Genomic DNA, 24,817 nt, shown 5'->3' with positions numbered 1-24,817 from the left:
GTTCTATTATCATTCTCTTTTTACAGATAAAGAAATTAGACCTTAAAGTTGAACAACATGCCCATGTTGACATGACTCATACGCCTTTTAAATATAAGGAATTCAAGCCTTTCGGACTTCCCAGCTTTATGAAAAACACTGTGGCACCGTTCTACATACTGTGAAAACTAATTCAAGGAGCCTGTCACCACAAGCTGCATAAACAAATCGTTACCAGCATAAACAGAATATATAGCAGAATTTATTCTTTGAAAAAAATACTTACTGATATTCAGGCCAGGTACAGTGGCTCCTGACTGTAATCCCAGCAATTTGGGAGGCCGAGGCGGGTGGATCACCTGAGGTCAGGAGTTCAAGACCAGCCTGGCTAACATGGCAAAATCCTGTCTCTACTAAAAATACAAAAATTAGCCGAGTGTGGTGGTGGGTGCCTATAATCCCAGCTACTTGGGAGGCTGAGGCAGGAGAATCGCTTGAATTCGGGGGGCAGAGGTTGCAGTGAGCCAAGGTCATGCCACTTCACTCCAGCCGGGGTGAAAGAGCAAAACTCCATCTTAAAAAAAAATTACTCATATTCAATTATATGTAGTACATAATATGGTTGGCCATAAAAAGGCATGTCTTTGAATTTAGTTGGATAGACAGAATATATATCCATAAAGGTACTTTGCACTGAGTTTCAAGAGAGGGTTACAGATAATGAATGCTATAGAAATTTGGGTTGGAACTAGTAGATGGCACAACAGAAAGAACACTAGATAATGAATCTGAAGACATCAGTTCTAACTCTAACGTCAGCTGTGCCACTTCTAGTTCCCTAAACTTCCAGATTATTAATTTCTCTGTGCCTCAGATTTGTCATTTAGAAACTGTTTATAATAATATGCTACCTTCTTTTCTCACAGGAGCTTTTAATGATTATATATGCAAAAACATTTACAAAACATAATGAGCTGTGTAAGCAAAGGAAAGACTTTACTGTTTCCCCTGTTTTCATTACTGCCATGTCTTCATGATTCATGACAGCTCTGACGGTCAATTTCATGTGTCAACTTGAATTGGCTAATGTGGGTGGGCTTCAACTAATCAGTAGAAGGCCTTAAGAGAAAAGGCTGAGGTTTCCCCCACCTCAAAGAAGAAATTCTGCCTCCAAATTGCATCAGACTCAAGACTGTGAGATAAACATCTGCCAGAATTTTCCCTACCTAACAGCCCTTCAAATTTCAGACTTGCCAGCCCCCATAATCGTGTGATTCAATTCCTTACAATCTCTCTCTCTCTCTGGCTCACTCATTCTCTCTCTGGCTCACTCATTCTCACTCTCGCTCTGGCTCTCAATCTCTCTGTCCAACAAATAGGATATATATATACACACACAGACACATACACATACACATACATATATGTGTTTGTACTTATGTGTATATGGATATATATATACATACATATATGTATTCATGTATACGTCCTATTGGTTCTATTTCTCAGGAGAACTCTGACTAATCCAATAGCTGAGCTAACAGCTTACTTTGACAAGAAAAATGTGGAAAGCAATTAAAAGGACTTCAGAAAGTACTATTTTACTCTCAATATATTTTCTGTTGGTCATTTTTGAATATTTATGAAGTAGCAAATAACAGAGCATATGTTTCATAATTATACCTTTCATTATTTCAATGAAATATGCACATTTTATATACCCAAGCAGGAAATACAATGACACATGACTATTCACTATTGTTTGAAGCAGTTGATTTGCCTCTCCTGGTCAGAGTGTATGTCATTGTTCAAGGTGTTCCTTGCATCATGTTACCTCCCTCCCCAGTCAGCCCTTGTCCAAATGGATTATAGTCCATTCTCTAAGGCATAGTTCAATGACTCTTCTAAGCTGAAATGCTCAATTCCTCTAGCTGAAAATGGTCACTACCGCTCCTAAACTCCATTCATCTTATACTATTTATCACTTCAGGTCCTAAATTATAGTTATTTGTGTGTTTGTGTTGTTTCCACCTCTAGAAATAACAATCTTCTTGAGGGTAGCATTTACTGATAAATCATAGCTTTTATCAGAGCCCACTGTGGCTCCTGGTGAAGATGTCTTCATAAATATGTGCTGGATAAATACACCTTCATGGGTCATTTCAGTCTCCAGAATTCAATCTCTTCTCTCTAATTTGTGCCATAACAAGTCCTATAAGTAATTTCTATCAGAGTGACTGTAATCTTTAATGCATGGTGGTGGTCTGGTGGTGAATATTTATTAGATAGAGAAAGGATGAAAAGCAGCAGCATGGGGCTTTAGCTATCTAAAGAACAAGCTTGAAAATTGGCTTACAATTACATTTTTAATGAAGGAATTTTACGAACAGAGGTAGTAAAATAGCACAGGCTTTGAAGTGTACACTGATAACTGCACAGTAACCAAGGTACTTCCTTGTTCTCACATGAAATGTTCTTTCTATTTGTCAGTGATATAAACTAACTGCTAAATATGTAACAAAAGCAAAGTACCAGTGTCTGTGTACCCATCAAATATTTTACTTTCAAAAATATTCCTGTGCCCTCCATGAACAGTGTGTACTTTTCATCTAAATTCAGAACACTTTAGTAACTTCACAATATGTGAAGAGACACAGTGGTACAAAGAGATAGAATGACTTCTCAGGGGTTAAAAGCAGAGCTGAGATCTATTTTAGATCTCAGAATTTTAAAATTTTAATTTAGCATATTTGATAACCAATATTCCTTGTTCATTTGGGAGCAAATTTATCAAAACGTTATGGTTGAAGAACAGAGATTTGTCCTTGAGTTCTATTCAACTAGTTTCATATTTTAATGCATCTAAAAGTTTCTAAGACCAGAATTATTCTAGAAGACACAAATAGTAACCGACAATACATTCAGTTCATTGAGCATTTTTTTTTGAGACAAGATCTCACTATGTTGTCCAGGCTGGGCTCAAGCATTCCTCCCACCTCAGCTTCCCAAGTAGCTCAGACTATAGGTGTGTGTCACCATGCCCAGCTTAATTTTTAAAATTTTATCTTAGTAGAGATGAGGTCTCACTGTGTTGCCCAGGCTAGTCTCGAACTCCAGGGCTCAAGTGATCCTCCTGCCTTGGCTGCACAAAGTGCTGGGATGACAGACATGAGCCACCTCTCCTGGCCATTGAGCCAATATTTATTGGCTGATAACATGTACTATGTTGAGTGCCGAAGACCCATTTATAAAGAAACAAAGCTCTTATCCTCAAGACCCACGTCTATTGAGAGGGGATGGGCACACAACAAACCAACTGGTAAGTTGTGTTTGTTGCTTAATGCTATTTTTGGATTTCCCTGCTGTTGACTCACCATGGTTAAAAAAATTATCTCTTTTTCTGTTTTTCATCCAAAGAGATGAAGTTTGCTGTCATTGCAATTGCCCCTCCTCCACTCAATAAACAGACACTGAACTCTTAGGGACAAAATTAAACTGTTTGGGATTCAGATGCATTGAGGAAGATTATGCTTCCTTAATCCACTCCTCAGAAGGTGAGGTTATTGTTTGAAATTGATGATGGGGTTGACTGGGCCATAGAGAGGATTTCCTAAGGCGGGTAGGGACTTGGGTCTTATTCCCAGTCAGAATCCCAATAGGTGGTAGGACTGCTGATAAGACATGCATATAAATGGCTGGTGACTCAATATTGCCATGGCCTTGCAAGCTTTGGAGAAGGCTGCTAGGGCTGAGTTGAGCATGGAGGAGGACACTTCACAAGCAGCAGGGCAGCCTACCTTCAAACAGGCCACATGGGCTTGAGCAATGGGCATGACATTAGGCAACTGGAGTGAACGCAAGCTAAGAATCCTTTCCTCTCCTCAGCTGACCTGTCACAGAAAAAAAAAAAATTTTAATGTAAAAGAATCTTTTCTTTCATGATAACATGGGATAACTATATAATGCCCCAGGGAATCTTGAGCAATGCTAAGGAAGGGCCCTCTAGTAAATCATAGTCATGTTGACAAGGAAGTTCAGAGTGAGATACATTTTGATTTTTCAAAATAAAGTAATGCAGCTTTTTTTTTCTTTTTCTTTTTCTTTTTTTTTTTTTTTTGAGACGGAGTTTTGTTCTTGTTGCCCAGGCTGGAGTGCAATGGTGCAATCTCAGCTCACTGCAACCTCTGCCTCCTGGTTCAAGCGATTCTCCTGCTTCAGCCTACCAAGTAGTGGTGATTACAGGTGCCCTCCACCATGCCCGGCTAAATTTTGTATTTTTAGTAGAGACGGGTTTTTGCCACGTAAGCCAGGCTGGTCTTGAACTCCTTACCTCAGGTTATCTGCCCGCCTCGGCTTCTCAAAGTGCTGGGATTACAGGCATGAGCCACCGTGCCCAGTTAATAATGCAGACTTTATTCACCCAAGTCTCATGAACCAAATTCATACCCTTTACAGTTTAGATAGATGAAAGATAGATAGATAGATAGATAGATAGATAGATAGATAGATAGATAGATAGACAGACAGATAGATAGATAGCTTGTGATACATACCAAAATAGAGAATGTATTATGTGCTAGCGTTGCAACACAATTGTGGCAGACAAAGCAACTACCCCATTTACTAGATTTTAAAACTTGTTTGATTACTTTAATGCTTCCCCATTGGAACATGTCTTAAAACTGATGCATACTTTTAATATTCTATTTGTTTGGCTCTGATTTTCAAAAAAAAAATAAAGCTGATGTTCTAGAATCAAGGAGTCATCGTACTTCCCTGTAGGGAAATAACAGAGAAAAGAGGGTATCATAGATGAATTGATTTTTCAAATGGGTCAGAAGATAAGTAGTGAACAAAGTGGAGTAAGGATAGTATGTGTGGAGGTGGAAATACGTAGAAAAATCATAGTGAGTGCAAGAAAACCTCAGCATCATTGGCAACCAAGTGATTTGAAACCTCTTTCACCCCAAACTACTTTTTGAGCACTTATGTAGAGTGTGAAAAATTATATTAATAAAAAGTTGTACATAAAAACAAATTTTTTTACTGATTGACTTCTGCTTAAAGCACAGTCTGTATTTTCAAAAAATGTGACCACTTAGTTGGAAGCATATTCAGAGATTAAAATTTTAAATTAAAAGGTGAATCATGTCCCTATTAAGCAGTATTATGGCCTGCATTTTGGACCTTGGGATTTTGGCTATTTGTAACTGCTTGTGTGCAAGAAAGCTCAGAAAAGAGAGGTGATTCTAGCAAGGAGTTGTAGTTGTTTGTTTTGTTTTGTTTTGTTTTCTTGTTTCTACTGAAGGGCTTGCTTCTTTTGCCAGGAAAGGAAATGTAAATTTACATTTTGCCTAGGATAGCAAATCAAAGCCTGCATTATCTGGCAACGTATTTTCAATGTAATCCAGGGCTGGGTAGAATTTTTATAGGTTGGCACTCAGCTGAGGCTGTCCATGTGTCCCATGCCTTAATCCAGCTCTGAGTTCAAAGAACTTAAAGAAGCAAAAGGGAAGTAAAAATGTGTTTGTGGAAGGGATGGGAGATGAAGGAGTACAGCAGAGTGCAGCACATTATTATTTTCATGAAATACGTGGCATATACAATCTCTTTTGATCACTTCTTTACAATATATGTATCATCATCCCCATTCTTAAAGATGGTGAAACTGGGACTAAGAAAGTTAACTTGCCTTAGTCAAGGTTAATCAAGTAGTAAATAAGTAGAACATTGAGTGCAGCCCTTCCGAATCTCAACTCATGGACTGCCCACTGCCTCATATAACAGGTAGAGTGGCTAGCTAGCCAAGTGAGACATGTTTTATTTGTTTAAAGAAATCCAAATACTTAGGTCCAGCACAGTGGCTTATGCCTGTAATCCCAGCACTTTAGGAAGCCAAGGTGGGAGAACCACTTGAGCCCCAAAGTTTGAGGCCAACCTGGGCAACATAGGGAGACATTTTCTCTACAGATAATAAAAAAAAATAACCAGGCATGGTGGCGTGCACCTGTAGTCCCAGCTACTTGGGAGGCTGAGGCCAGAGGATCATTTAAACACAGGATGTAGAGGCTGCAGCCTGGAAAGTGGAGGCTGCAGTGAACCGTGATCATGCCACTGCACTCTAGCCCGGTGACAGAGAGAGACCCTGTCTCAAAAAATATATATGTACTTAATTTTTCAATAATTGTTTATGGTACAAGTGTCAAGGCAAATGGAAGAATGAAAATAAATTATCCAGCTGGTTTTGATCAGAAAAACACCACTTCTCTCTTTGTAACACTCAACATACAACTCCCTAACACAGTAGAAGGATTCTAGTTGCTAGTTCTAGAGGTCACACAGCTTGATACCTGACTTACTCTAAGATATGTACAGTAACAAAAGCAAAAACCACATAATCCAACCTGCAACTACCAAGGTCCTTCCCACATCCTGGAAGGCTCCTTGTTTTCAGTGGAATTGGTAGTGGTGGTGAAAACTAGCAAATTCAGATAAAAGCAGATGTGGTTTGTTTAGCTCTTTATAGAGTTAAGGTAAGCAAATTTATTTGTAGCAAAACACATGCAATGAAAGTCCTTTGAGAAAAACATTGCTAAATAAAGTTACTGAAACACTGTGGATTTTTAACCAGAAAGTAATTCCCTGGTAATCAGTTTTGAATGCTGACAAGCTTGTTTTCTTCCTGGTTTCCTATTTCTGACCTTCTAATTCCTTTCTTTAGCAACAGTAAGAATATTCCAAAATAATTCTTTCCAAGGACTCTGTGTCAGCAGCTGTAAAGCCTCTAAACTTCTGTTTTCCTTTGGCTGGTCATTAAGTGAGGTCAGTGTGAGGCTTATGTCACATTTTCTAGTTGTATTAAGCAACTTCTCAACTGGTGAAAAATGTAAAGTTCTAGATTATCAATATCTCAAGAGTTTTGAAAAACAATTATGATATTGCTATTATGTAGTATACAAAGTCTGTGCTAAATTTCTGACTAATATGTTTGTTAGACATAGTTTGAACTCACTTATCTAACATCTTATTTTAACAAATATACTGAAATTAAGGAGTTTCTTTTTAAATCAAGACTGACGTACTTTAAAATACCAGGAAAATTATTTACTATACAGATGGGAAACTGAAGGATATTCAAACAACAGAATTAAACTCTCTTTTACAAATATACTCTGTCGCTGTTACATGAACACACACACACACGCATGTACACAGTGACTAAGTACTTTCTGGAGGAAGTTCTTGCTAAAATAGTAAGATTAGATTACAAACACATTTTATGACAATTATTTTATTGAAAGGGAGTGACCAAAAGCTATTTTATGTGGTGGTAACTTAGCATACTTTTATTTCTTTGGTAGACATTTAACACGCCAATGAAATTTTCTCATCAGGCTCTTAAAGAGTTGGCTGTCCAATATTGAAGGGTACTCACCAACGACATAAAGTCTAGTCGTTAAAATCATAGGTCGTTTCTTCATTCTCCTTAAATCATATTTAAACAGATTTTATGTTTGGTTCCCAATTATTTTTTAAACTTATATTTGCCCCCCATCACTCTAACCTGTTCCCAGCAGCATGGAACATGGGCTTACACGGTCTCTACTGGAACTGTGCAAACAACTCTCTTGGCCTGGAAATACTTATACTCTCTGTGTGTCTGTCAGCATTTTAATTTTTTTCAAGGCTCTACTCACATAGGACCTCGTAAGTGAAATCCTTTTCAATGATTCTGGGGAGAACTGAGTAATTCCATCTCTATTTTTAATATCACTTCATTTATGTCTTGTTATATCACTTAACTATTAATTCTTAATACAATCATGTGTGTTCCACCACTAGATTAATTCTACTAACCTTCACAGACTGTTGATAATATGATGAGAAGTAGAAATGCAATTATGAAAACAACCAATCAATAAAAATTAGGGAAAAAAGTCCCAACATAAAGAAGGCAAACTAATCCACATTTTCTATACAACTTAATCCATAAAGGATCATGTCTGATTCATCTTTGCATTATCAGTACTAGCCCAGGGCTTGATGTGTAGGAAGCATGGGATGAATATTTATTGAAATTAACTGAATTTAGCTGAAACTCAGATTTCCTGATCATGAATAAAAGGAAAAAATTTATTTAAGCAGATACCTGCTCATATCAATGCAACACTTTAGAAAAAGTCAAACGTTTTTGACTTTATATTTATATTTGATTTATAAATATATAATCAAAAGATTATATATTATTTACATAATGATAAAAAATTGTTATTCCTCCTATGGTAGAAACCTGTTAGTTAAAAACCTGGCATTGAAAAATTCTAAATATGGTTAAACTAATTTTAAGTGTGTTCTGTGGGATGTTATATGTGTCACAGGAAAAAAGGGAGTTTCAATAATGAAATAAATTTAGGAAATGAGTTACACTAAGTTAAAAACATTTATTATATGACTTCTCAGAAGCGAGTACATGTTGTAAATTTCTAAGAGGGAGATGGAATATGATTTATTTCCCAAGCTTGTTGAATCAAGAAATCCTACCATCAATGAGGATCTTATGAAAGGTGAACCATGAAACTTACTGTCCATACTGAAACACTTTTGAAAGTGAAAGGGAGAGCTAGTTAATAATTATGCCAGGACAACAGGTGTAAACTGGGATCCTGCCAGGAAAATCAGGATGTATGGTCACCCTACTTTTATACGGTTTTTTTAAATACACTTTGAAAAAAAACTAAATCAATATGGCCAAGAGATAAAACTATTTTATGTCAATACCCGTTTGCTATTAGTATATGTGTTGATAATATCAAGAGGAAGATTACTTGCATTTTAAACATAATGATATGTTCTCTAGCTCAAGGATTCTCACCATTCTTATAGCTCTTTTCCTGAAACTATAATTTGAGTGATAAGGTTGTATGGTTGGGGAAGAATAATACACAATGGAATTTCTCACTTAGCAGTTAGGAAGATGATTGAAGAATGCTGGCTTCCTGCCTAGAGTCTACCCCACCAAAAATACTAAGATCATATATGTCAACAACCTCTTTTTTCTTTTGTATTATTCATATTAACCACATTGTAAATGATTTCAACTATGGAAAGGCAGCAGTATCTCAGGCTTTAATGCAAGGCGGAGGCAGGGGAAGCATCATATTAGCCCATGGTGATGGCGTGCCTGTAGTCTTAGCCACTCAGGAGGCTGAGGTGGGAGGATTTCTTGAGCCTCACGAGTCCAGGGCTGCAGTGAGCCAGGAACTTGCCACTGCACTCCAGCCTGGGATATAAAGTGAAACCCTACCTCAAAGAAAAAGCTTCATAAAGAAATTGCCATTTATGAAGTAACCCAGGTTCTAGACTAGCACTGTCCATAGAAACAGGAAAGCCACAATTTGATTTTACAGGTTCTAAGAGCCACTTAAACTTTGTTTAATAACAGGTAGAATTAATTTTAATACTATTTTAACTCAAAATATTCATAGTATTATTATTTCAATATACATGCAATATAAAAATATTAAAGAGATACTTTTGTTTTTCATATTAAATCTTTGAAGTCTGGTGTGTATTTTATGCATATAGCCCATCATAATTCTGACTAGCCACATTTCAAGTGCATATGTGATCAGTGGCAACCATATTGGAGGCAGAGTTCTAAAACTACTCTTAGATATTTTGTATTTGGCTGTGCAGATGATTTCATACATTCTTAGATGATGATTCTAAGGGAGCTATACTACTTGGTGAGGAAAAATGAATAATAAAAATAATCTTAACTGTCATTCCTTATATTCTTATGTGACAGCCATGTGTCAGTCTTTTCTGTACATTATCTGAGGTAATCCTTGTGCCTATGAAGTGGATACTTTTTTATCCCTGTTTTATTAAATAGGGAACTAGGCTGATAAAGATTAAATAACTTAGGCAAAGCACTTAGCTGGTAAGATAAGAGCAATGTAGTGCAGTGGGTAAGAGCAAGGACGATGATCTGGCACCCTGGTTTTGAAATCCTGATGAAATTCTTAGCGAATATATATTTAGGCAGCTTATTTACTCACCAAAAGTAACTTACAGTATGACTTAGCACAAAACCTGTCACATTTCAAGATCAACAAATACTGGATTTGTTAGTATTTCTATTATTATTACTGTTATTACAGGTGTTATAAAGTAGGAGAGCCAGAAATCAAATTCAAATTTAACTGATTTTAGAGCCTACAGTCTTAATGAGAATTATGCAATTTGCATGCAAGCAACATATACTGTATTACAGCTAATTCCAAAAATGCAATAATTTTACTTTCATTGTATGATAGTTTTTTATCTGTATTTGATGTGTTTATTTTTTTTACTTTGCAAACTTCCCTAAGATGTTTCAAAAGACCAAATAAATAGATAATGACTACTCATATTTTAAAAGTCAGCCAAGATGAATCAGTTTGAACTCTACAGAAGAAAAGTACTATGTAAATCCAAGAAACCATAATTAACAAAATTTTTAAATAATTATAACATTTGAGAAAATTAAGCTTGATTCTCTCCTAAATTTATACTATTAAAAAGTTTACCTAGAGATGAAAACTTTAAAAATGTTTTTATTTTGAAAATGTTCAAACATACTCAAAATAGAATTTTATAATGAATCCCCATGAACCAATCATGCAGCTTCAATAATTAACAGCACAATCTTATTCCATCTATACCCTTACCACCACCATCACCATTATTTTCATTATATTATTTTAAAACAAATTTCAGACATCATATTATTTCACCTGTAAATATTACATTATGTGCATTATTAAAGATGTTCTATGGAAAATATCAGGCCTTTCCTAAAGATGCTTTTGTCCAAAGGGCAAGCACTCTGGAAATCTCAGTTTCAATTCTCCTTCATTGTCACTGCCCCAAGAAATGTTAGGTTGTAGCACTCATATCAGCATTTCATTTGGTCTTGGACAATAGTTCTTAACCTTTTTCTTCTCAAGACCCCTTTTTATTCTCAAACTTGTTGAGGACTTTAGAGAGCTTTGGTTTATGTGGGCTATATCTATTGATGTTTACTAGATTAGAAATTAATACTGAGAAATTTTTTAAAATCTTTATTAATTCATTTTAAAATAACAATAAAGTTTAGTTGAAATGTGGAATCTGGAATCTTATATAAGCCTCTTACATATTGACATGGGTAACATATTTGTATGTAAATATATTTATTTTTCCAAAACAAACAAACAAACAAAAAAGCTAGTGAGAAGAGTGGCATTGTTTTACATTTTTACAAATCTCTTCAATGTCTGCTTAATAGAATTCATTTGGATTCTCATATCTACTTTGGCATTTAAACTGTTGCAATATATTGCTTTGGCTAAAGAGTATGAGGAAGTGTAATTAATTCATGTAAGATTCATCAATCTGGGCTAAAAATTTAGGTAAAAATTTGAAAAGGAATATTTAGATATTTCAATTGTCAAAGTGTCTCTCTACTATTTATGAATTACAAAGGTAAAACCTGAAATTTTACAGTACAAAAATCTGTGGACACCATCTTAATCAAGCTGGCATCACCAAAATGGGAAGCTAACATCATGTGCTCCTGATGTGGCGCCCGAGATCACAACTTCACTTATGTTGTGCTCCTGCCAAAAGATTCATAACCTGTATCTCATCACTAGGAAACTCACATCAAAAGACACTGTACGAAACAATGAAAAATTATTTAAATTTAAGAGGCCCACGCTCTTAAAAATAATACTGTCATGAAAGATAAAAGAGGAAAAAAAAGGCTGGAAACTGTTCTTGATTACAGGAAACTAAAAAAGACATGGCAATTAAATGTAAGACGTGATCTTGAATTGAACCCCCGTCAATTGGCAAAATTTAGATACGTATTGTATAATGGATACCTGCATTGAATTAGTGTTAAATGTCATGAAATTGATCGTTTTATTATGATTTTATAAAAGAATACACTTAGGAAATGCTCATTGATGTATTTTGGAGTAAAGAAGTATAATGCCTGCAACTATCTCTCAAATGACTCCTGAAATAATACGAACAGGTGATAGATAGATAAATAGATAGATAGATAGATAGATAGATAGATAGATAGATAGATAGATAGACAGACAGACAGACAGACAGATAGATAGATAGATGGGTATGGAATGGTAAAGCAAATGTGGCAAAAAAAATTGATAAATCTGCTTGAAAGGTATATAGGAGTTGTCTTGTGCTGTTCTTACAAGCCTTCTATGACAAAATTATTTCAAAATAAGTAGTTAAAATAAAAATAATTTAGAATTTTAGAACTTCAGTTAATATTTCTCTCAATTATAAATTAATAAAACCTTATAGAAATAAGCAAAAAAAAAAAACTAATGAAGAATTTTGCCCTGATTTCTTTCTTAAATTTCTCATTTTAGAAGTATAAAACAAGGAGATGGAAAAATAAACTCATGATGGAATTAAAATAATTCTGTTATTCATTAGCACATTTTCTGAATTGAATGCTTTTTATAACAATACAAAATTCTGTTTATAATCAAAATGCACTTATCTAGGACACCATCTAAAAGTGGTTCACAGTTTTATGGAAATAAAAAAAAATATTTTTAAATTAATTCAAATCAACAAGTATATAGCGAAATCAGGTGCTAACAGTGCTTAAGCATCTGGAATAATGAAAAATAGAAACACAGAACCTATCCTCAAGGAGTGTATAATTTTATCAAGCCAAAACTTTTTGCACGTGTGAATTAAAAAGTAAAATAAGCAGCATATGATTTAGCACTTAAATGTTAAATATCAGTCAACTCTGTCTAACAAAAGTATAATGCAAGCCACATGTATAATTTTTAATTTTCTATTAGCCACATTAAAATGAAGTAAAAAGAATCATATGAATAATTTTAGTTATATGTTTTATTTAACCCAATATATCCAAGACATTATTATTTCAATATGTTATCAATATAAAAAGGAATATTTTACATTCTTTTTTATACTGTTTCAGAAATCTAGTATGTATTTTACACTTACAGCACATCTCAATTCAAATCTGCCACATTTCAAGTAGACAACAGATACATGTGGCTAGTGGCTACCATTCAGCACAGAGCAAGAATAAATAATGGTAAGAGAATTTCTTTCATAAAAATGACACAATGGTGGTGGTGTATGGCTTCAAAATGGTCTCATTATCTGGGAGTGCCAAGGAGTTTTTATTAACTGTAATTACTTGAATTTGGTGAGCTTCTTATTCTCCTACGTATTTCCCAGGATAATGGTCTGTTGCAAAATTCCCCTTCACCATAATTATTTTTTGAGAGTTTTCAGGGGTATTTTGCCCATAGTCACAATCAATCAATCCTTTCAACAACCTTGGCTGAGAAGCCACTTGAAGGGAAGCATCATCACTGTCAAAAGACATGTTTCCTAATATATCCCAAATCTGCAGTGTAGAGATCCAAAGAGCACCTCACAACTCTTTGTGCCAGTGCTATAGTGTGTGCTGCCCCAAAATGTAGGACATGTCCCTCTCCAAAACCTCATCTTCCCTCATGAAAATGGTGCCTTCAGCCAGCACAGTGGTTCACACCTACAATCACAGCACTTTGGGAGGCCAACGTGGGAGGACAGCTTGAGGCCAGGAGTTCGCGAGTAGCCAACTGCAACATAGCAAAACAACATCTCTACAAAATATAAAAATAAAAATTAGCCAGGCGTGGTGATGCCCACCTGTAGTCCCAACCACTTGGGAAACTGAGGCAGAAGGATCACTTGAGCCCAGAAGTTTGAGGTTACAGTGAGCTATGATCACACTGCTGCACTCGTTTGTGCAACAGAGTGATTCCCTATCTCAAAAAACAACAAAAAACCCACACACCTGCAGCTTTCACCTAACATGCCTCTCCCCAAAGGGCCTTAATTTAATACAAGATCAAGAAAGAGACAGCATGTCGCCCATTGTTGCATTGATTTCTAGCTCCCAGGCTCCCATGCATAAAGCTTCCTCAGACTTCCTGCAGCCAGAAAGTCTTCATCACAATCAATCCATGGAAATCACGCTCTTCTTAGGCTTATCCTACCAGTTCCCAAATGCCACCCAGTCATGCTGAGTCCCAGCAATAGGCACAGTCCTCTTTAAAGCTGAGATCTTTGCCGTATAAGCAGAGACATACAGAAAGATATCTTACGTTATGCAGCGGACATTTTCTTCAAACTTTTATATAAATTGAAACTGTCTAAATTAATTCCTATTTAAAATGGATTATAGATGGCAAGTATTGGGTGTGCCTGAAAAAATCTTCTCTAATCCAATTCCTCTGATTTTTCAGATGGCTAAAGTGGCCAGGCCAGTTTGAGCTTGCAAACTTGAAACACACGTGGTCTGCTCTATATTTCCAGATAGCTGCAGGTCTTCCAACTTCTGGTTTAGGGGGCTTCCTGTTACACCAGTTGCCTAGGGTAGTGTGTCATTTTAAAGATTCATCTGGAGAATGATCAAAAAAAAGTAGGGAACTCTTTTGGTCTGTCATCTAAAGATGACAGGAAGGATGACATCTAAAGACATCTAAAGATGACATCTAAAGATGGAGGAAAAAAAAAGATAAAACCAAAATCAGAGATTAGAATGAAGAAGGCTACATCAAGTCCATCAAGTCCTTGTCACAAGTGGACTGCACTCAGCATTTTATACATGGTACAAAGCAGAGTGACTTTGCTGTAGTTTTTGTCTTATTCCAGATGTGGTTGAAGACTAACAACAAGTTGTTTCTGATATTCAATATATATAGCTTTAGTATGGAATATAAAATAGGAACTCTCACGGCACTTTTTTTCTTTTTTTTTTTTTTTTTTTAAAGAGACAGGATCTGGCTCTGTCTCCCAGTATGGAGTGCCATGGCGTAATCACAGCTCATTGCAGCCTCAAACTCCTCGGTTCAAGCAATCCTCTCACCTCAGCCTCGAGTAGCTAGTACTATAGGCATGTGCCACCATGCCTAATTTTTAAATTTTTTGTAGAGATGAGATCTTGCAATGTTGCCCAGGCTGGTCTCAAACTTCTGGCCTCAAGCAATCCTCCTGCTTTGACCACCCAAAGTGCCGGGATTACAGGCGTGAGCCACCATGCCTGGCCTCTCAAGGCATTTTTAAAAGATGTGCAAGTATTCTCTTAAAACATTTCATGAGTTGTCTCATTCAATCAAGTGCTTACTTAGCACCTACAATGCAACAAGCACTAAGCTAGACTCCAGGTATCCAGAGTGGAAACGATATTTTCCCTGCTCTCAAGTTTCTTGTAGAAGGACATAGAACAAGAAAATAAGCAATTTTAGTACTGTCTGTGGTAAAGGTACACATAGAAGAGATACCTAACCCAGAGAAAGCATCCTGGAAGTAGTGAGCGCAAAACTGAGACTTAAATTTGGTTGGAATTAGCTAGGAAAAGCATGGCAAAGAAGGTGAGAGATAAAGTATATCGACATGAAGAGTCAGAAGGGAAAGTGCCTCCAAAGACCCAGAGGTGAGAGAACACATGTTCAAGGAACTGAACAGGCAGGTGAGATCTATGTGAGCCGGATCAGAAAAAACCTTGAGGAATGTTAGGAATCTGGACTTTATCGTAATGGAAATGAAAAAATACTGAAGGGTTTTTGAGTGGCTTGAGACAAAGTCTGCTTTGCATTTCAAGGAGATCCTATGACTGCAGCATTGACCATGAATTAGGGGAAAAAGAGAGATCCATTAATTAGCAGTTGCCACTATCCCAATTATAGTACATATCTGGTCTAGGATGGTAACAGAGGCTGCTAAGAACAGCAAGGGACAGATTTCACAGGAAAAAAAAAAACGAAAAATTGACAAGATTTTGTGAGAAATTGAAGATCAAGGCAAGGGAGCATACCACACCCAGTGAGCAAAACATAGGAGCAAGAATTAAGCATGTGACCAGGCGTGGTGGCTCACGCCTATAATCCCAGCACTTTGGGAGGCCGAGGTGGGAGGATTGCTTGAAGCCAGGAGTTTAAGACCAGCCTGGGCAATATAGCAAAACCCCATGTCTCTAGAAAGTTTTTAAAAAATTAACTGGGCATGGTCGTATGTACCTATAGTCTCAGCTAATTGGGAGGCTGAGGTAGGAGGATCACTTGAACCCAGGAGTTGAACCTAGGAGTTTGAAGCTGCAGTGAGCTTATGATCAAGCCACTGCACTCCAGCATGGGCAACAGAACAAGATTCTACTTCTGAAAAAACAAAAATAAAAAATAAAATACAATTAAATTAAACATGCGAGACCATGTCTCACTCACCCTTGACCCCCCACTGCCTAGCAGACTGCCATGCATAACAGAGTGTACAACAAATGTTTGACGAATGGATGGATGAATATGGAATTATTGACTGACTGACTAATTAAATTCATTAAGAAGCAGGAAACTTGAGGGAGAGGTGAAAACAAAGAATGAGCATTGCCTAAGAAGAAGAAAGTTCAATCTGAAAAATTAAAAATTCCCATCTAGATTGAGATATTGTTTGAATTCTGAATCATGAGCTTGAGGAATTTAATTAAGCAAACAGTAAAGGTCTGACTCAATGAGTTGGTTCCTGTAAAGAAAATGCACACAAACATACATGCGCATGCACACATACACACACCCCAAGGTAAAACTGAATTGTTAACAGCTAATACCATGTAAAAATATATGCATTATGTAAAAACATTCTGTGAGATAAAATATATCCCTAAAGTATGTAAGCACCCGGTAGTTATTCCTGTTTGAACTAGTATAAATTGAGCTAGTATAAATTAATATGAAATTTTAAAACCAATAATGTAATTTCAGGTAGCAATTAATTTATTCTTATCTTACTCTTCCATAGAAAAGAGGAAATAATTAAGGAAAATAACAAAGAATACTTATTATTCATAAATAGATAAGTATTAAATAAATGAAATAGTAAATATTTACTTTTTTAAAATGTAGAAATAGGTCAAATCTGATAAACCACAGTTTATATGTTTTTTCCCATATAAGAGCACAAACAGGAACTCATACAAGAAGAGCACCTGGACTATTTGTTGTATTAACAGCGAAAACTCCTTAATTAACTATAAAATATAAAGAAGCAAAAACGAAGTGCGAATAAGAATCAGGAAAAAGCAAAGACTTCCAGTAGCTTTCATGGGCAAGATTAGACTTAAACCATCAGAAAAATATTCTTATGGAATACAAGTTCCAATGACACAGGAAAAAAAGAAAAAGAAAACAAATCAAGACCACCACTGAATCTTAGGAGAGACAATGTGGTGTGCCATGAATAGCTGGCACTATCAGTTCTTTTTCATGGGTGTAGTCTGGTCTGACATCAGATTCCGTTTTTTAACTGTAACATCTGCTAACAGTGTCCTTGTCCCTCACTTGGTGGATGGCCCTCTGCAGCTTTTGATCTTTCAGCCCCACCCCACTTCCTTCTGACTTGAGGCAAAAGGCACAGAAGCAGCTTTCATCAGGAAGAGCTTGGCTTTAAGACAATTTTCTATAATTCCATTTCGAAGATGCTTCACTTTCCACAGGTTTCATTTACTGTTCCACAAGTCACAATTTCTACACCACATGCATCAGATAATTGGATTGCTGCTTTGTCCCTAATTCCTAGTTTCAGTCTCAGTTTTTTGCCTACTTACTCATTGCTACCACTAAGATGAAGCACCTTTTTGTCTATTTTAACTTTAGTCTCTGCGTTTGAAATTTTGTAACAGAAACATTGTTTTCAATGGTTGGAAATCCTGTTATTTGTGCACAAGCCTCTCAGATGACAAGTCTCATGTGTCACTTGTCTAGATGCCCGAGTGTCACATGTCTCAGGTATATGGGTATTATGATTATGCTCTTGCCACCTATTGAGATGCCCACTATTGCCTGAACCACGACGGGATGTTGCGGTTGCCCAGGGAATCTATCCACCAATCACTCTGCTTCCAGCCTTAGTGACTTCTATCCAAATCCAAGTATATAAGTCAAGGTTCTCCAGAGAAACAAAACCAGTAGGAAATATATAAACATATTGGAGCTTTGAACTTCCTGGGTCTCCACCTTTTTATATATAAAAAAGGAGATTTATTATGAGGAATTGGCTCACATGATTATGGAGGCTGAGAAGTCCCATGATCTGCCATCTGCAAGCTGGAGACTCAGGAAAGCCGATGTCAGTCAGTCTGAGTTCAAAGGCCTGAGACCCAGGGGAGCTGATAGTGTAAATCCCAGTCTGAGGGCTGGAGAAGACAAGGTGATGTGTCCCAGCTCAAACAGACAGGCAGGAAGCAAAAGTGGTTAATTTCTCTTCCCTTTCCCTTTTGTTCTACTCAGACCCGCAACAGTTTATATGATGCCCTCCATCTTGGGCAATGTACTTTACTGAGTCCATTAGTTCAAATGCTAATCTCCACATGGATGGGTAAGTTAAAAAATAAAAATTAAAAAAAAAAAAACCTCAAACCAAACAAACAAAAAACAAGCAAAGAAAACAAATGCTAATCTCATCCAGAAACACCCTCACAGACACTCTCAGAAATAATGTTTAACCTAGGCACCCTGTGGCCAGTGAAGTTCACACACTAACCGATAAGTCAAGTAATTGGTATTATGTACAAACTACCCATAACAAAAATGCCAAAATATCATAACAACTAAAAGGTTTTAAATTGCAACAAGATATTAGTAAGGAGATGAAACACTATGGAAAAAATATATAAGGTTGCCAATGTATGTGAATGATGAGCTGAAGAGAGTAACAAGCTGGGTAACTGAAATCAGATACTAGATGCTACTGGCATCTAGTGGGTAGAAGCTAGAGAGGTCGCTAAACATCCAACGCACAGACAGCCCCACAACAAAGAATTATGCAGTCTGAAATATCATTAGTGCTAAGATACAGCAACACGTACATGTAGTTTTTGAAATCTGTATCCCTCATTTTGCATGATACCATGTTGACTGAGATTTGGAATCAGTGAATAGTGAGGAAATAATTTCAATAAATATGAGATTCAGTTAACATCGTACCAAGCAAGATGAGGACTGCCTTTATTTATTTGTCAGTTGAAGCTCAACTATCCATGATATTATAGCAGGAAAGCAAACGTATTTTTAGAAATAGATCTTCTCTTCAGCCTGCTCTTCCCAGGGTAGATTATTTAAAGTTAGGATGCTTAGAACTAACTGGACTTTTTATCTTCTTCTAAAACCTATCTCTTCCTCACCCTCTTTTTCTGTTAATGAAACTACCATTATTTTTTCTCTTCTGTCTCCTGAAGCCCTCCAATAAATTACCAAGCTCTGGTTCTATTCCTACCGTATTTACATTCATTTCCTCCTTCTTATTCTCAGTACCCCATCTCTAATTCATATCTTCCTTTTGCCTTTCACGGACTACAATTGCTTCATAATGAGACACAGAATCTCTGCCATGTAATCCATTTTAAGCATATGTCATATATAAAACCTTTTTTTTTTTTGATAAACTACTTTTCTTAAAGCACAACTCGGATCATGTAAATTCTTTGCCCCAAAATCTCTACTACTTCCTATTGTCTGCTGAATAATCTGACCCCAACGTACTCTAGTTTCATTTCTCAACACTCCTCTCCATGACTAATGCTCCCCTGAGCAGGATTACTACACTTCATTGTGTGATTACGCCCTGCTCTTCCCCATCTCTGAGCCTTTGTTCACACTGTCCACTCAGCTAGAAACCTCCACCCTGACTCATCTTGTTACCTATCATTCCAAGTTTAATGTTACTTTTTCTCCCAGGTCTTCCCTGGAACTTCCACGGCAGGATTTTTTTTTTTTTTTTAGACGGAGTCTCGCTCTGTCACCGAGGCTTGAGTGCAGTGGCGCGATCTCTGCTCACTGCAAGCTCCGCCTCCCAGGTTCACGCCATTCTCCTGCCTCAGCCTCCCAAGCAGCTGGGACTACAGGCGCCCGTCACCACACCCAGCTAATTTTTTGTATTTTTAGTAGAGACGGGATTTCACGGTGTTAGCCAGGATGGTCTCTATCCTCGTGATCTGCCTGCCTCGGCCTCCCAAAGGGAATTTTTTTTTTATAGCCCACTTATGGTTATGATTTCCAAATGTCGGTTCACAGACAAACCATCAGTGACAAACTTTTCTCCTGTCCATGATGAAATGAACAATGTAGGTGAACGTTTTATAAAGGAATATTTATTTAGTTTAAACTTTATTCTGATATCATGCCCAGCCTTTTATTATTAAAATATCCTCTCTTTTTAAATATTGTTTTAAAAAAAACTTTACTTGGCGAAAATAAAAGCTGATAACCACACGTTTGTTATTTCAGTTGCTGAGAGAAATTTCACTGGTCTGTGAAATCCACGAGTCCTCATATCACATTTTACCCAGGATTAGTAAGTGGTCAACTTTTTGTTTCATGGTGTTTTTTTTTTTTTTCAAGTCTCTTTCACTTACAGATTTGAGGCAGCTATTATTACTCTATGAGGTTATTTACAAAAGGACTGTTTAAACTATAGAGCAGACCGATGTTTGCATTGTGTAGTCACTTACACTTGACGGTGAATTGTAGTGGACACTGTGATGCATCACCAAGATCCTCCTTCCAAGAGGACTTGTTTCCCCCATGCTGGAAGGGCTGTTGGCAGAAGCCATCAGCTGCCAGCCTTTTCGGGATTGCTCCAATTGCAGAGAGCCACCTCAGTCAAGGTCATGCCCCTTTCTTGGCAGCTCATACACAATGACTAATTCACAGGAATACTCTGAAGGGCCATTCTAACCCCAGAGGTTTTCCGTGGATCAGCAAAACTGTTGCTGGGTCTGCTCCAAATTTAATTTTTCCTTCTGCCTACTCCTGCTTCCTCCTTCCCCTCTCTCTAACAGGTACAGGTCCCATAAACACTCCTATACACAGCCTAACTGCTAAAATCCATCCCAAAGTTGGCTTCCTACGGAATCCAACCTTCTTTATTAACTCATTGAAATCCAAAACTATGCTTTTAATCTTTACATCTTCCCAAGAGCCCTACGTTGTGTCTTGAACATGTACTTGACACAATTAGAAAGGTAAATTAAGATAGATCCTCTTGCTTGAACCCATAATTCTACTTAGGAAAAAAAAGACGACTAAACATACATAGGTAATGAACTCACTTGTGTTTCTCTCCCTGTGACGATATCATAAAAATTGTGCTTCAGTATTGGTAGATTCTTACGTTGAATTCATAAGCTGACATGAGAAATACAATTTAAAATGTCAAAATAATGTTACCTTTACTTAGAAATGCTCATGAGTCTCTGAAAACAGAAACAGACTGTGGCATACAAAAAGGAAATTATTAAAAGGCTCATACAAATCTTAGGACAGAAACAGGGGCAACGTCATTTGCCTGGAATCATAGCAAAAAAAAGTAACCAATGGACAATCCCCTCAGCTAGCTGATCATAATGAACCAGCTCCTTTTTTGGCTCCAAAGTAATTCCTCTTGAAACTCAAAATTCAGGGAGAAATTGTTTGCCTGGCCTGAGTTGTGTCACATGTTCACCTGCTCAAAGATGGCAGGACACTGGACTGACAATACTACCAAGATTACATGCAACAGGAGATGTACCTCCTCAAATGGTAGCTGAAGTGCTGCCATAAGGTTGGTGCAGATGTACAGTGTACACTGACTGATGAATCGGCCTACCTTATAAAACTCTATCAGATGATCATAAGCAAAAAACCTCCCAAGTCTCTGAGTCTGAGGATGAATCGAGACAATATTGTAGTAGCCATTGCCCAATAAATGTAATCAAAATGCCCTATAGTTTCACTTTTCAGGAGTGCTAAACAAGTGGAAATATAATAATAAGATAGGTCTTTACCAGATAAACAAACCAGAAAGTACAAAATATAGATACTTAAATTATATCAACCAAACCCATGTAAATAAAGTGAGAACAGGTTGCTTACATTATTGAGATCGAATTGTTTGGTTTTTATTTTAATAATGGCAATTTGATTATAAATGTTATTTATTTTTACTGAGGTTATGTAGTACGGTAGTTATGTTTATAGCACCTATGATTCTGGATGGATGAAGTGGCTGCCTAATATGAGATTACTTATTTTCCTATTCTTTTAAAGTTAACCTTAATCTTACATTTTTTAAAAATTAAATTTATTCACATACCTTTGTGGTAGGGTTGCCAGATAAAATACAGAATACCCACTTAAATTTGAATTTCAGATAAATAACAAATACTTTTTTAGTGTAAGCAGTCCCAAAGGTTGCATGGGACATAATTATACTAAAAGTTATTCATTGTTTATTTGAATTGTAAATGTCCTCAGGTGTCCTGCTTTTTATTTCCCCTCTAAATCTGGCAACCCTACTTTGTGATGCACACCTGATGTTTTTTATTATCCGGCATTCATTTTCCCTACCACTGGTAAACAAACCTCTCTTTTCCTTTAGAGGACTATCCACTGTACTATTAATATATGTGTGTGGGTGGAACTGACCCATCTCTTATAGGTGCATGATTCAAGCTGTATCAACCTAACTCAATGTCATGCCACGGTGATTGGTTCAGTAATGGGGACATGACTCTGGTCAGGACAATGAGAGCCAGACCTAAGACTTTTTTGCTCTTTGTAGAAAAGACAAGAGTTTTTTTTATTTGTTTTGTCTTGTTTTGCTTGTTTGTTTTTCCTGAAATTATTGCTAAGCTTGTCGGTGATATGTCCTGGAGCTGCAGGGAGCCAGCACATGGAGTCTGTCCAAAAGTGGCTTCATAGGATAAAGCTGAAAGATGAAGAATAAAAGACTGAGACCTACTGATGTCATTGAGCCCTGGATCCAGCTAAGCCTGAAGAGGTCTATCTTGGACTTTTTCATTATTAGAACAGATAGATCCAGTTCACCAAACAAAACAAAACAAAACAAAACAAACAACAACAATAATAAAACATAAGCTACTGCACTTAAATTGTTGCCACCTGCAGCCAAAAGTCTCTTTTAGCAAAGATATTTTGAGGCAATGAGAGGCATATACAATAAAGTTATTAAATAGAAAAATCAGAACCAAATATATGAGGACAAAATAAGCCAATCCTAAAAGTTAACATAATTTAATGTTTTCTAATATATGTGTACTACTGATAGTAAGATGATTTTAAACATATATAAATAATTTTTATTTGATAGTTTAATACTATTTCAATGTGAATTAAATACATAGCTGCACATCATAACCAAATGTTCTTATAAGAGACATTTGCTAAAGTAAAAACATGATTTGATTAAAATTAGAATATAAATTATTCTTCTGGAAATATAAGGATATGGCAAACATCATGAAGGTATCATGCAAGGGTCCAAAATTTTAAAAGCATTGACATAGTTAATGTGATTGTATATCACGTTTTGCTTTGAGTAACCTAGCAGTCAGGGTTGGGACAGGAAATGGGGAGAGATATGTTATTTTATAACTATCATCAGAAAACAAAAATTATGTCAATATTTCTGGAAAACCTATTTATTCTCTGCAGGCAAATTCCAAAACAAATTTCTCATTTAGTACTTATATGAAGACTGTTAACCTTTATTACTTAAGAAGAATATCCTCAGCAATAGTTTTATAATCAAATAAAACCATCAATATAAAAGGAAATTTTTAATGTTTTTTCTTATAAAATCTTCCATTAAGTCAACAGTTTTAAAAATATACTTTAGTACAACTGGTTCTATAAAATTTAAGTTAATATGGCACAACCATGCAGCCTTTCAGGGATCTAACTTAACGAAAAAAAAAAATAAGCTTAGGTTACCCGGGGGTTTCAATGAGCATTTACATTGAAAACTCGTAAACCCCACATCTCTTACTGGGTTTTGAAAGTAGCTGAATAGCAAACAATTAGCTATCTGAGGTGGCTTTAGAATATTGGTGCTATATATTGCTAATGGATTCATATGCTTTGAAAATCAAGAGAACAAAAGACAACTATTATTAATGAGAAAAAGTAAAAGGCTTTTGGTAATTCAAAGAATTCTGTAGCAATTACAATTAGGAACCTTTCATAATAGGTAAGATGCCAGCATAATGTCCCTCAGTACAGAATGTACATTGTTAGAAATCCAAGTGTAGTAGGCCTTTTCTATTAGGAATTATAGGAATAGGAATTGGAAAGTGGGAAATCAAGAATAGTTTTTGAAGAAAGAACAAGTAACATAATGGAACGACAGCAAGAGATAAACGAGAGAAAGATATGAAGTTAGGCTTTCTAAAGCATATTTTGGAGAGGAAATTCAAATAGCTTAAGGAAGAGTAAAACAATAATAAATGAAACCTAATCTCACACGAGAGAGTGATAGAACACATCCAGAGAATAAACATATCCAGGGAATAAATGTCCTTGGGGCAATGGTTTCTCTTACTAAGGAAGCAGGAAGAGTATATTGTTTGCTATTTTGGGGTATAAAGTAGTTTCAGTCATAGCCTTGGTTTAATAAATATGAAGACTAAGATAAAGAGATGCACTGTGTTGGTAGTAGATTAGTTGAAATGCTGACTACAGAAAGGCAGACTACAAAAGCAGATGTTCCTTTAAGTTTTAATTTCTGATAAAATAAATATTTAAAAGTTATTTTTTCTTTTATTGCATAAATATTTGCCTTCTATTGCATTAATTTTGAAAATACAAACTATTCATTAGCAGATTTTACTTCTGAAAAGTTTATGAAAACTAAGAAGGGAATTAAGGTCAGATTATTAGAGTAACAGACCTTAAATTCCCTTTCATACCACATT

At 36.2% G+C, this 24,817-nt stretch overlaps 1 protein-coding gene across 2 annotated transcripts in view; it reads right to left on the bottom strand.

Annotated features, from left to right (window-relative positions):
* The window catches only part of LOC101150470 (hyaluronidase-4), a 121,506-nt gene that overhangs the window by 94,446 nt on the left and 2,243 nt on the right, over window positions 1–24,817 (bottom strand). For both annotated transcript variants that reach the window (XM_055347351.2, XM_063708756.1), the window contains exon 2: window positions 3,777–3,869. The gene's annotated coding sequence lies outside the window, so the exon portion shown is untranslated. The remainder of the gene's footprint in view (window positions 1–3,776; window positions 3,870–24,817) is intronic.

The sequence above is a fragment of the Gorilla gorilla genome, chromosome 6 (genome assembly GCF_029281585.2).
Source record: "Gorilla gorilla gorilla isolate KB3781 chromosome 6, NHGRI_mGorGor1-v2.1_pri, whole genome shotgun sequence".
Taxonomy (NCBI): Eukaryota; Metazoa; Chordata; class Mammalia; order Primates; family Hominidae; genus Gorilla; species Gorilla gorilla.
This window is presented reverse-complemented; position numbering and strand designations above follow the sequence as displayed.